Here is a 13,912-nt window from a genome sequence, read left to right on the forward strand (position 1 = left end):
TGAGAAGTGGCTGTATCGTGGTGCATTTTATCCTTAGTTCTTACTTCTACTAAAATTGGAAGTGTGTTTTCCTTTTTAACCACCTTCATCCAATGCTCTCTCCCCCCCTCCCCGCCCCCCGCCAATCACAAACCTGATCTCTTTTTCTATTTTGGTTTTTGGGTTTTGAAATACAACTGAGCTACAGCGCTGTTGATTGCTGTTATACAACACAAGGATTCATATTTCCATACATTGGAAAAGGATCGCCATGGTTGTCACTATACAAAGATATTACATAAATACGGACTCTACTCCCTACACTGTACATTTCATGCCCCCAACTCATCCACCTCGCAGCTGGAAGCTTGTTCCTCTCATTCCCTCACTGCTTCCTTTCCTCCTTGCACCACTCGCCCCTCTGACAACCACTTGTTTGTTCCTGTATCGATGACTCTGTTTCTGTTTTGTTGGGTCACTTGTTTTTTAGATTCCACATATAAGTGAACTCATAGGGTATGTGTCTTTCTCTGACTTATTTTACTTAGCACAATACATTCTAGGTCCATTCATGTTGTTGCAGATGCCAAGATTTCATTCTTATTTATGGCTGAGTAATAAATATTCCATTGTGTGTGGGTGGGCATCACATTTTCTTTATTCATCTATTGATGGGCACTTAGGTTGCTTCTATATCTTGGCTTTTTTTTTTTTTTTTTTTTGTCTTTTGTCCTTTTAGGGCTGCACCTGAAGCATATGGAGGTTCCTAGGTTAGGGGTTGAATTGGAGCTACAGCCGCCGGCCTACACCACAGCCACAGCAATGCGGGATCCGAGCTGTGTCTGTGACCTACACCACAGCTCACGGCAACGCCGGATCCTTAACCCAATGAGCGAGGCCAGGGATCAAACCCGAAACCTCAAGGTTACTGGTCAGATTTGTTAACCACTGAGCCATGACAGGAACTCCTATTTTTGCTTTTGTTTCCTCGCCTGAGGAGACACAGCCCAAAAAAAAAAAAAAAAAAAAAATTACTAAAATTGATTTAGGAGTTCCCTTCGTGGCACAGTGGAAATGAACCCAACTAGAATACATTAGGTTGCGGTTTTGATCCCTGGCCTCGCTCAGGGGGTTAAGGATCTGGCATTGGTATGAGCTGTGGTGTAGGTCACAGACACAGCTCGGATCTGGTGTTGCTGTGGCTGTGGTGGAGGCCGGCAGCTGTACCTCCGATTGGACCCCTAACCTGGGAACTTCCATATACCGCAGGTGCAGCCCTAAAAAGCAAAAAAAGAAAAAAAAAGAAAAAAGGAAAGACTGGAGTTCCCGTCGTGGCGCAGTGGTTAATGAATCCGACTAGGAACGATGAGGTTGCTGGTTCGATCCCTGCCCTTGCTCAGTGAGTTAATGATCCAACGTTGGCGTGAGCTGTGGTGTAGGTCGCAGACGCGGCTCGGATCCTGCGTTGCTGTGGCTCTGGCGTAGGCCGGTGGCTACAGCTCCGATTAGACCCCTAGCCTGGGAACCTCCATATGCCGCGAAAGCGGCCCATGAAATAGCAAAAAGACAAAAAAAAAAAGAAAAAAAAAAGAAAAAAGGAAAGACTGATGTCAAGGAACATAGGGCCTGTGTCTTCTTCATAGAGTTTTATGGTTTCAGTTCTTACATTAAAAAGAAAACAAAACAACAACAACAAAAAAAAAAACAAAGCTGGAGCACCTCCTCCCACCATATGCAAAAATCAATTCAAAATGGACTAACGACTTGAATGTAAGACCTGAAAAGTATTTCATTTTTTTCAAATGCTTGTGGAAACCCACTAACTGATGTTGCTTCCATAGTGGGAAAAACTGCTCTAACATGATTTAAAACTGTATGGCTTGGAGCTCCTGGTGTGGCGAGGCAGAAATGAATCTGACTGGTAACCATGAGGATGTGAGTTGGATCCCTGACCTTGCTCAGTGGGTTAAGGATCTGGCGCTGCCTGTGAGCTGTGGCGTTGGCTCAGAGGCAGCTTGGATTCTACGTTGCTGTGGCTCTGGTGTAAGCTGGCAGCTGTCGCTCTGATTTGACCCCTAGCCTGGGAATTTCCATATACCATGGGTGCAGCTCTAAAAAGCAAAATAAATAAATAAAATAAAAATCGTATGGCTTACAATAGGCATTGAGCATTATTGAACACCTAGGCTAGGGGTTGAATTGGAGCTGCAGCTGCAGGCCTGCTCCACAGGCATAACAACACCAGATTGGAGACACATGTTCAACCTATGTCACAGCTTGCAGCAATGTGGGATGCTTAACTCCCTGAGCCAGGCCAGGGATCGAACCTACCTCCTCACGCACGAATACTAGTCAGGGCCTTAACCCACTGAGCCACACTGGGAACTCTGGATTCCTTTTAAAATAACTTAAAAATTGTCCCTTTATCAAAGTAATACACTCTCGTTGTGAAAAACACATAGAAAAGCATCAAGAGAGCAAAAAAAGCTACTTATCATGCAATTGCTGATAATTCTTGGGAGTACGGAAAGACTTTTAAAAAGTGCTTTATTTGTTCTACCCGAGCAGGAGGGAGATAGAGGAAGCTGAGTCTTTTGCACGTGTTCCACTTTTGCCACGTGTACTGGAATTCCCCTCATTTGCTTTTTGTGGCATCTGGAGACTGGTCCATTTAAGAGGTTTTAAATTGACATTGGGGAGTTCCCATCGTGGCGCAGTGGTTAATGAATCCGACTAGGAACCATGAGGTTGCGGGTTCAATCCCTGCCCTTGCTCAGTGGGTTAACGATCCGGTGTTGCCGTGAGCTGTGGTGTAGGCTGCAGATGCAGCTCTGATCCCATGTTGCTGTGGCTCTGGTGTAGGCCGGCGGCTACACCTCCGATTGGACCCCTAGCCTGGGAACCTTCATATGCTGCAGGAGCGTCCCTTGAGATGGCAAAAGAGACAATAAATAAGTAAGTAGGTAAGTAAATTGACATTGGAAGCTGTCCAGAGTGATCGGCTAAGAACGGCAGAAAGCGTCCCAGGCCTAGAGTCTCAAGATTTTATTCAGACCCCGATTAGAAGCTTCCTGGCCGTGTATCTTTGAGCAAAGTACGTGACCTTCCTGATCTTCCATCCTTTAAGTGTACAATGAAATCAACACCCTCCTAAATGCCCACCTGAGAGACAAGGGTATTTAAGGGAAAAAGACTTGTGCGAAGGCTCACCTATAATGTCTTCCTGGCTGTGTGACCTAGATCAAGTTACATAACCTCTCTGACCTTCGGTTTCTTCATCTATTCAATAGAAGTGATTAAAGTACTCCCCTCATTGGATCCCAGAGAGAGTGTGCATAACCCATTTAGCCTGGGAACTTCCAGATGCTGCGCGTGCAGCCCGCAAAAGACCAAAAAAAAAAAAAAAAAGAAAAAAAGAAGTACAGTTGATTTACAGTGTTGGGTCATTTCTGCTGTACAGCAAAGTGAGTCAGTTATACATACACATACATTCTCTTTTAATCTATCTTCTAACATCTGGCTTCCATAGCTTTATACCTCTAAGTGTTCCACATCCTGCACGAAGGAGAGCTGAATCTGAAAATTGGCAAGACACTTTAGCTGCTCAGATCCTAAATTTAGATCCTTGGGGAGGCTCCCCTGCATCCACGGAGCTGGACGGATGCTTACAGAGAGCAGGCGGGACAATTAGATGGGTGGGACCATTGCCCTTTCAACAGGCGAACAGGCATAAGGGAACACGTGCTTCACGTCCTCCGCAGTGTCATCGGAGGATGGGTCCCGATGGATCTCCTATGAAACCAAACCCCATCAGATTTCTCTCGAGCTTAACTCCATAAATAAATCTGTGCTTTGCAGCACAAGGCAGGGGGAAGAGGCAGAACTCGCAAGCTGCCTGGTTCTGCCTCTCCCTTGCTCGGTGGCCCTGGGGACATGGTTCTGCCTCCCTGTGCCTCAGTTTCTTCATCTGTAAAATGGAGCCTGTAGGGTACCTACTTCAAAGGGCTTCTGAGAAGACTGAGCTGCTACTGAGGAAGTGCCCAGCGTGCTTGCCTCATAGTAGGCACGCAGCGAGGGTGAACAGTGCTTTTTATTATTTTAGAAAAGATGGATAATCTATCTTCCCTTTGTTTGGTTGGTTCCTTGGAAACAGTTCTGTTTACCTTAGACTGACCTTGTCCCTAGAGTGTTTACCAAGCTGGAGGGTTTGGGAAGGGGACTGTTCATTCAAGCAACAGATACTTCTTTGTGTGTGCGTGTTTTGTCTTTCTAGGGCCACACCTGAGGCATATGAAGGTTCCCAGGCTAGGGGTCCATTTGAAGCTGTGGCCACCAGCCTACACCACAGCCACAGCAACGTGGGCTCTGAGCCGCATCTGCGACCTACACCACAGTTCACAGCAGCGCCGGATCCTTAACCCACTGAGCGAGGCCAGGGGTTGAACCTGCAACCTCATGGATGCCAGTCGGGTTTGTTAACTGCTGAGCCACGACGGGAATGCCCTATTTTCTATTTTTTTTATAGTATCCACCCTCACGTGGGTGAGGTAGTCTGTACCTTTATTTTTATTTTTATTCAGCTTTATAAAGCTATACCTCACATACCATACAATTCACTCATTTAAAGGACACAATTCAGTGGTTTTTAGTGGAGTCGCAGACAGGTGCAACCACCGCCGCAATCCAGTTTACAGAATTTTCATCATCCCCCAAGCATCCCCAAAACCTTAAAGCTGTCACTCCTGTTCCCCCAGCCCCCAGGGACCTGATCTATTTTCTGTCTCTATACACGTCCCTATTCTGGACGTGTCATTAATGGAACCGCATAATATGGGGTCTGCCGGATCTGTCTCCTCGCCACTGGACGAGTTTCCAAGTTTGTTTGGTTTCTTTTTTTGGCTGTGCCTGCAGCATGCGGAAGATGGAACCTGCGCCACAGCAATAACCAGAGCCACAGCAATGATAATGCCAGATCCTTAATCTGCTGAGCTGCCAGGGAACTCTAGCTTTCAAGTTTTTCAAAGCATTCAAGTTCTATCCAAGTTCAAACATGTATCATCAGCCTTTCATTGCTTTTTATGGTGTATGAATTCCAGTCCTCTCCCTCAGCCTGCCCATTCACGGACAGTCAGAAAGGTAGGGTGTGAGACCAGCAAAGGCAGTATGATGTTGTGGAAAGTTCTAATATCCTCAGCTCTGCTTCTGAGCAGCTGCGGACCAAAAGTGAGTGACTTACCCTCTGAGACAATTCCTCCCTTGAAAGATGGAGGTAGTAATCATTTAACCTCATTCAGTTTGTTGGGAAGGTTAAAAATAATATATTGGAGTTCCCGTCATGGCCCATCGGTAATGAACCTGACTAGCATCCATTAGGACACGGGTTCGAGCCCTGGCCTCGCTCAGTGGGTTAAGGATCCGGCGTTGCTGTGAGCTGTGGTGTAGGTCACAGAGGCTAGGATCTGCCATTGCTGTGGCTGTGGCATAGGCTGGCACTGCAGCTCCGGTTCAACCCCTAGCCTGGGAACTTCCATATGCTAAGGGTGAGGCCCTAAAAAGAAAAAAAATACATTGACAGCATGTAGTAGGCACTCATGAGGTTTTCAGGAGGACCCTGGATCTTTGCAGACACCGGGGCATGGCAGCTAGGGGTTGATGCAACGCTAACCCTGCAGGGTGGACACCAGAGCAGGAGAATTTCCCATCGCCCTTCCTGCTCTTCTTTCAGAAAGAGTCAGCCCTGGGTGTGGCAGAGCCAAGTGTGGTCATAGGAAAAGCCCTCACTCCTCAAATATATGATCATCAGACATCACCTTGAAACAATCCTGTTCTTTTCCCCTGAAATCTCCTCAACTGCCAGATACCCAATCTTCCCTCCTCTCCTCTCCCCAGTTACTCTCTGGCCTTCACCTACCTCATGACACTCTCCCCAGCAAACCCAGAAAGTTTCCCATCTAAGGTTTTCGCCTTCATTCTTTTTTTTTAGTGCAGCGCCTGCAGCATACGGAAGTTCCCAGGCTAGCAAAAGTTCCCAGGCTACAGCTGCACCACCAAAGCAGGATCCAAGCTGCATCTGTGACCTACACCACAGCTCATGGGGCAAAGCCGGATTGTTAACCCAATGAGCAAAGCCAGGGATGGAACCTGTGTCCTCACGGACGCTAGTCAAGGTTGTTACTGCTGAGCCACAACTCCTCATTCTCAATCTTGAGACCAAACTCCCAAACCCAACCACTCCCACCAAGACAATATCCAGTTTTTTAAGGTGTAGATCTGCCTAACAATAGGCCTCTTTGCCCCGGGGCGGGGGAAGGAGCCTTTACAGCAAAGACCTATCGGATTTCCTGTTTTATAGAGATTTCCTGACTCATCTCTTCTCCTTTTCCAGGAAGCAAGCAAGGCCTATCTAGCTGGTAAATTGCAGAGTTGGGCCAGAAGCTCAGATCCCCCACATTTTAATCCAAATGAAATTGTTTGAGAAGAGCCGCACAAAGGAAGATGTGGAATCCAAAGCTATTACTGGGATCTTGCCGCTAATCCACAGTATTAGGGTTTTGCTGATGTGGTTACAACCCACTCTTGGCCAAGAATAAACCCATGTAATGCCTTTCTCCCCAGCCTCAGGCCTGACGCATCTTTATACATTTTCCCCAGGAATTCTAATCTGCAGCCAGGATTGAGAACCACTGCTAAATTACCTGGAATCCTTTTTTTTTTTTTTTTTTTTTTGCTTTTCGGGGCTACACTCATGGCATACGGAGGTTCCCAGGCTAGGGGTCAAATCGAAGCTACCGGTCTGCGCCAAGGGATCTGAGCTACGCCGAGGGATCTGAGCTGCGCCAAGGGATCCGAGCTGCGTCTGCGATCTACACCACAGCTCACGGCAACGCCGGATCCTTAACCCACTGAGTGAGGTCAGGGATTGAAGCTGAATCCTCATGGATCCTAGATGGGTTCGTTAACCACTGAGCCACACAGGGAACTCCACCTGGAATACATTTTTGTTTCTTTAAAAGACATGACTAAAACCAGCCTCCAGTTATTGACCATTAACTTTGTGCCAGGGCTCAATTTAATAGGACGCATGGTATTTCGTATTATTTATCCTCACAGGAGCCCTCTGTGACAGGCCCTAACTGTTCCCACATATCAGAGGAGAATACTGGGCTTTGAGAGGATGCCTGCCCTGCCCTGCCCACAATGATGGCAGGAGGCAGGACTCGGTTCATTCAGACCCCAGAATCAGTATGATTATTATTGCTATTATTATTATTATTTGGCAGGGCTGCACTTGCCACATATGGAAGTTCCCAGGCCAGGGATCGAACCCACATCTCTGCAGCAACCTGAGCCACTGCAGTTGGCTCCTTAACCTACTGCACTACAGCAGGAACTCCCCAGAGTCAGTATTCTTCATAACGAGGTATATTAACCATGCGTTGAACACTTATATTACTAATAATAGTTACTATTTATTGATAACTTTTTTTTTAGGGCCACACCCATGGCATATGGAAGTTCTCAGACCAGAGGTCTAATTGGAACTACCGCTGCCAGCCTATGCCACAGCCACAGCAATGCCAGATCTGAGCTTTGTCTGCAACCTACACTGAAGCTCAGGGCAACTCCAGATCCTTAACCTACTGAGCAGAGCCAGGGATCGAATCCACATCCTCATGGATACTTTCGGGTTCCTTACGGCTGAACCACAATTATGAGCCAGAAACTATTGCAGTTCATTTCATCCTCACGAAAATCCTATGGGTTGGTTATTAACCTTAATCTTTCCATTTTATTGTCATGTAAACTGAGTCACAGGGAAGTTAAGCAACCAGCAATACAGCTGATAAATGGACAACTAATCCACTCTGGTTCCTTGAGCCTTGCAGATATTTATAGATTTATCTAGATGCTACAAAATCATTCTGCATTTACATAACTGCAAAAAAGAATGCTGAATAATGAAGCTAATGGTTGGAAACATCCATTTAAATAAACAAAAACAAACAGAAGGACAAAAGACAAAAAAAAAAAATTGGGGATCTCGAGCTTTGGGTGCTGACCATTTAATAAAGGGCATCATCTTTTACTTTTCTTCTTCTTTCTCTCTCTTTTTTTTTTTTTTTTTTTTTTTTTTTTTTGCTTTTTAGGGCCGCACCCATAGCACATGGAGTTTCCCAGGCTAGAGGTCAAATCGGAGCTACAGCCACCAGCCTACACCACAGCCACAGCAACGTGGAATCCAAGCCTTGTTTGCAACCTGCACCACAGCTCACAGCAAAGCTGGATCCTTAGCCCACTGAGCAAGGCCAGGGATTGAACCCACATCCTCATGGATGCTAGTCAGGTTCGCTAACTACTGAGCTGCGATGGGAACTCCATCTTTCACTTTTCATTTCAGTAGAAAGTAGGGGATCTTTGAGCATTTCGGTAAAAGGCGTGTCCTCGTTGTCCAGATTTTGGCAAATGTGAAACAATATGTACAAAAGGTGATGTCATCCTATCATCCCCACCCACTGGCGAGTGGTAAAAATAGAACTGATGAAAAGTAATACCAAGGCATGAAGTCATTAGATTTCCTTTAGTCACATTTTTATTTCTTTTGTGGGTTAAAATAGAGAAGGAACTAAGGTTTGAGAAGTGAGAGAAAAAATTAAAATGGAATGGACACCTTCAATTTCCAAATAGTCTATTTCTTCTTAAACAGCTATGGTAACATCAAAGCAAGGACCTCACTTACAATTATTCCTGAGGCATAAGCATTCTCATTTTACAAGGAGGGAAAATAAAGCGCAAAGATCACATCACCCATCAAAAGTTCCAAAGTGACTTAGTGGCATTAAGTATAAATTGCTGCACAGCTTCTGGGTGACAGTAAGAGGACCACTGTCTCATCTGAACATATTTTTATACTTTACCCAGCAATTCCATTTCTAGGAACTGATGCTATAGAAATACTTTTAGAAGTAAGCAAGAATATATCTACAGTGGAGAGGCAGTGTGACAGACTGGGAGTTTAGGGACAGGAGATGCAAATTAGTACATGTAGAATGGATAGGCAATGAGGTCCTGCTGAAGAGCATAGGGAACTATACGCAGTCTCTTGGGAGAGAGCATGATGGAAGATAATAGAAGACCAAGAATGAATATGTAGGTCTGGGTCACGTGCGATATAGCAGAAATTGGCACGACATTATAAATCAACTACATTTTAACTTTAAAAAATTAAAACTGAAAAACAAAAAAGAATATATCTACAAAAATGTCTATGGAGGCACTGTTCATAATACAAGCCAAACTCAGTGGAAACGAATCTGACTAGCATCCATGAGGACGCAGGTTCGATCCCTGGCCTCGCTCAGTGGGTGAAGGATCTGGCATGGCCGCGAGCTGTGGTGTAGGTCACAGACGCGGCTCGGACCCCGCATTGCTGTGGCTGTGGTGTAGGTCTGGAGCTACAGCTCCGATGTGACTCCTAGCCTGGGATTTTAAAAAAATAAACCTCCATATGCTGCAGGTGTGGTCCTAAAAAAAAAAAAAAAAAAAAAAAAAGACAAAAATTAAAACATAAATAAAAAGTCTGGTACAGACCTATTCTTTTTCTGGAACCACATACACACACACACACACAAAATGAGAGATCGATATATATGTGAGATGGAAAGATGTCAATGATATATGTCAAGTGAAGAAAGGAGCAGGTCACAGTCCACTATGTATAATATGCCGCATGTTTATAAATATGTGTGTGCATACATATTTACATATGAACGGGTGGATAAAGAAACCACTCAACGGTGGTAATCTCTAGAAAATAAGTCACTGAAGATTCACCCTTTTTGGTTATCTGATAGATTCTATTTGCTAGTCACAAAAGGTCGCAGCTATTGCCAGAACCCCCCTTCTGAGCCATAGGCTAGAGTGTTCTCGGCACCTGGGCGCCCCCTTTAGTGGTCAAGCCCTTCGCTGCTCCTCATCTGTAGATGGGCAGGGAGTTTGGAAAGAGGGAGAGAGAAACATCCTATCCTTGTTCTCTCACCCCGGCTTCCTGCTCTAATGGAAATGTCTCCCAGGAAGATGGTGATAGATCCTGCAGCCTTTGGACGGGGCACTTGGCCTCCGAATCCCCAAAGCTCCCCTGTTCCAGTGGCCTCATGGTCATTTCAGCTAGTATGTAGGGTGGCAGGCACAGTCAGACATGGCCCCCTGTCTAGCCTGGGGGGTCCTGGGACCCTGCTGGGAAGCTTTGCATGGGGCCAACAAGCCCCATGGGACACATAGCTTAAGGAAACGAAATGCTGTGGCAGGAGATGGACCTAGGTTCCCTAGCATCAGGCAGATCTGGGTTCAAATCCCTGGTCTCTGACCCTCCTTGGCTGTGTGACGGGTGGGAGCTATGTATCCTCCCAGCCCTGCTGCCATGGCGATACTATTTCTCTCTGGGAGAGCAGGTATGAGGACTACAGGGCCTGGCACGCGGTGCATGCTCCCTAAATTATAGCTACCCCTGAGCTCCAGACATCCTTCTCTGCTCTAAGATCTAAGTTCCAGGATCATCCTAAGGTCACAAGCAGGTGGTATGGTCAAGGTAAAGTGCTTATTTTAAGAACATCCTTGGAGTCCTCACTGTGGCTCAGTGGTAACGAGGCCGACTAGTAGCCATGAGGAAACTAGGGTTTGATTCCTGGCCTCACGAAGTGCGTTAAAGATCTGGTGTTGCTGTGAGCTGTGGTGTAGGTTGCAGATGAGGCTTGGATCCCATGTTGCTGTGGCTGTGGAATAGGCCGGCAGTTGGAACTCTAATTTGACTCCTAGCCTGGGAACTTCCATATGCCACAGGTGCATCCTTTAAAAAAAAAAAGAAAGAAAAAGGGGGGGGGGGAATATCCTTAAAACCCCAATAGTTAATATTTGTCATTAAAATCTAAACTGAAAATGCTAGATTTAAAATCAGGACAAGAGAAGTTCCCATCGTGGCTCAGCGGTTAACGAATCCGACTAGGAACCATGAGGTTGTAGGTTCGATCCCTGGCCTTGCTCAGTGGGTTAAGGATCTGGCATGGCCGTGAGCCGTGGTGTAGGTCACAGATGTGGCCCGGATCCAGAGTTGCTGTGGCTCTGGTGTAGGCTGGGGACTACAGTTCCGATCAGACCTAGCCTGGGAACCTCCATATAACCGCGATTGTAGCCATAGAAAAGACCAAATAATAATAATAATAATAATAATAAGGACAAGAAAGTTCTCTGCTTTTTACCCCGCTGCCACTCAGGCCTTTATCTTTTCCTTCTGGAAGCAAATGGCCCTCTAAGAAATGCATTATATTTAGGGAAAGGGTGATGTTGACTACATTACAGTGTCTTCTTTATGAGACAGAAATCAGCTCCAGGGATAAGCTTCCAAGAAACTTAAAATCTTCTGGACAAAATGAACAATGCAACCATCCTATTTCCTTCATTGCTGTGGCTTCCAGGAAGCTTAGCCCCAATTCCTATTTATTGTAGGAACAGTTTTTTTAATGTTATTATTCACATTGCAAAATATATTAGGGAAGGGCCCAGCGTTTCCTGAACCACTGACTTGTCTTTTTTTTAAATGGACGCTACGAATTATGTAACAGACCTGATTTCTCTCTTTACTTTGTCTCTAAGAAATCTCTAGCAAGTATAGGCCTTGGAGTAAGTATTTTGTTTACTGCATTTAACGGCTTTATTTTTTTCTCTACTCTTAATTTTTCCTTAATCCAGTTATCACCCTTAACCTAAAAAATTACATTATATATGTTTCTGAAAGTTACTATAAACTAACTCTTGGAATGAGGAAGGCAAATAAAAGTAAATAATCTATTTCTTTTGACAGGTCCGCTCCCCCTGCCTCTTTCTATAAAGGTTTTCAAAGAGTATTTACACAAATATACAGAATACACACACATATGAAAATTGTAATCTGATATTGTGTGTGTGTGTATGTATGTATTTAATGTAATCTGACGTTAGGTGAGCAATTTCCATGATTTCTTTCTCTTTATACTAGATTTCCAAATAAAATATGACCATGCAGTTACCAAACATATTTGAAAACCATTACCAACTACATGAAGCTAAAAATATGCTATTAATCAAGCTGGGATTTTTGATCATATCTCGAAAATGACTCTTGGCATCTTCTTTTGGATGCTACTGGCTGTAACTCTTGTCACATACATTTTAAACATAATTTCTGCAATTGTCCCTGTGGATAGAGACTTGAGGATAACTTCACACCATTTCTGTCCTAGAAGAAAATCCTGTTTGGGACGGTCTCTGACTCAGTGTAACGTGAGACAGGCTATAAATGACCACGGTTCTACCCCCACAGCTGACACTTCTCTCCGTCACATCTCCTGTCTGCAGCAAGGTTGCTCTAAGGAATGAACTTGGCAAAATTCATTCCTACTATAAATACCAGAGCACAATTCGGACAAAATGGCATCCACTGGGGGAAAAAAAAAAAAGTTTATTTGCGGGATTTGAACATAGACGAGCTTGTAGCTTTTTTTTTACAGGAGGGTGAAAACCCATTTGTTATTCGCAATCACTCCCCTTTTTGTCTTTCCTGCGAATCTAAAGGAGAATTACATGTGCTTAACATTCTGCTTTCAAATTGTTTCATCAGAGAGCTTTGATTACGGGGTCACCTTGGCTGGGGGCTGGGGGGTTATTCTCCAAACCTCCACAATACCCAGATGCAGAAGGTTTAAAATAGGAAGGAACTCTGGAGGTGTGCATGCAGTGAACAAAAGGATTCAGCTCGGTGACCTTGAAGGGGACAAAAAGTTCTACTTGATGGGTGGCAGGTTGCCACAATTCAGTCCCTACCCAAGGGCTTCAGCTGATGCAAACACACAAATAGCAAGAACCCACCACCCAGGTCACAGGACATTGGACAAGCTGTATGGCATGTTCAGGATTCTAGAGAAGTTTGGGTCTGAGGATGGAATCTCTTTGCAGCTGTCCTCAGGGTTAGGATGCGGGACCGAGAAAGGGAGTGCCTGGGCCCCATCCTAGCCCTCCCCTGGTTATGCGATCTTGGCAAGTCCCTTGACTGGGCCTCTACTTATTCATCTATAAAATGAAAGCCAGAGCACCGTCCACCAAATATGTACAGACCGACGCCTGCTCTGGGCCAGGTGTGGGGACATCATGGTGAATAAAACAAACACAGTCCCCGCATGGAACCCTGTGGAGCTTAGAGTCTAGGGGAGGAAATCAATATAAAACTGCTTGAAGCACATAGATATTTTATTTTACTTTATTTTATTTTTTGTCTTTTAGGGCCGCACCTGTGGGATATGTAGGTTCCCAGGCTGGGGTCCAGTCGGAGCTACAGCTGCCGGCCGACATCGCAGCCACAGCAATGCAGGGTCTGAGCCATGTCTTTGACCTACACCACAGCTCAAAGCAACGCCGGGTCCTTTACCCACTGAGCGAGGAGGCCAGGGATCGAACCTGCAAGCTCATGGTTCCTAGTCAGATTCGTTTCTGCTGAGACACGACGGGAACTCCACGAAGCACATAGGATGACAATAATGGGAATTCCCGTCGGGCGCAGTGGTAACGAACCTGACTAGGATCCATGAGGACACGAGTTCAATCCCTAGCCTCACTTGGTGGGTTAAGGATCCTGCATTGCCATGAGCTGTGGTGCAGGGCACAGATGAGGCTTCGATCTGATGTTGCTGGGGCTGTGGTGTAGGCCGGCAGCTGTAGCTCCGATTGGACCCCTAGCCTGGGAACCTCCATATGCTGGTGGGTGCGGCTCTAAAAAGCAAAATAAGTAAATAAGTAACAATGACAATAACTTTTATGGGAACCGTCTGCCAGGACTCTCCAGATCATCTCTTGCAACACTTTAACGACCGTGTAAGACAGGACAATTATTAGTCCCGTTTTGCATGTA

At 45.4% G+C, this 13,912-nt stretch overlaps 1 protein-coding gene across 9 annotated transcripts in view; it reads right to left on the reverse strand.

The window, feature by feature from the left end:
* The window catches only part of IQCK (IQ motif containing K), a 121,740-nt gene that overhangs the window by 11,890 nt on the left and 95,938 nt on the right, over positions 1 to 13,912 (reverse strand). The window contains exon 9 of one of the 9 annotated variants that reach the window (XR_014840683.1): positions 6,684 to 6,835. The exons of the other annotated variants lie outside the window; for them this stretch is intronic. The gene's annotated coding sequence lies outside the window, so the exon portion shown is untranslated. Of the gene's footprint in view, positions 1 to 6,683; positions 6,836 to 13,912 lie in introns of those variants that run through there. 9 annotated transcript variants of the gene reach the window in all.

The sequence above is a fragment of the Sus scrofa genome, chromosome 3, assembly GCF_054392235.1.
Source record: "Sus scrofa isolate SSC_HxYL_T2T_F1_AM1 chromosome 3, Sscrofa_HxYL_maternal_Yorkshire_Landrace_v2.0, whole genome shotgun sequence".
In the NCBI taxonomy this organism is placed as follows: Eukaryota; Metazoa; Chordata; class Mammalia; order Artiodactyla; family Suidae; genus Sus; species Sus scrofa.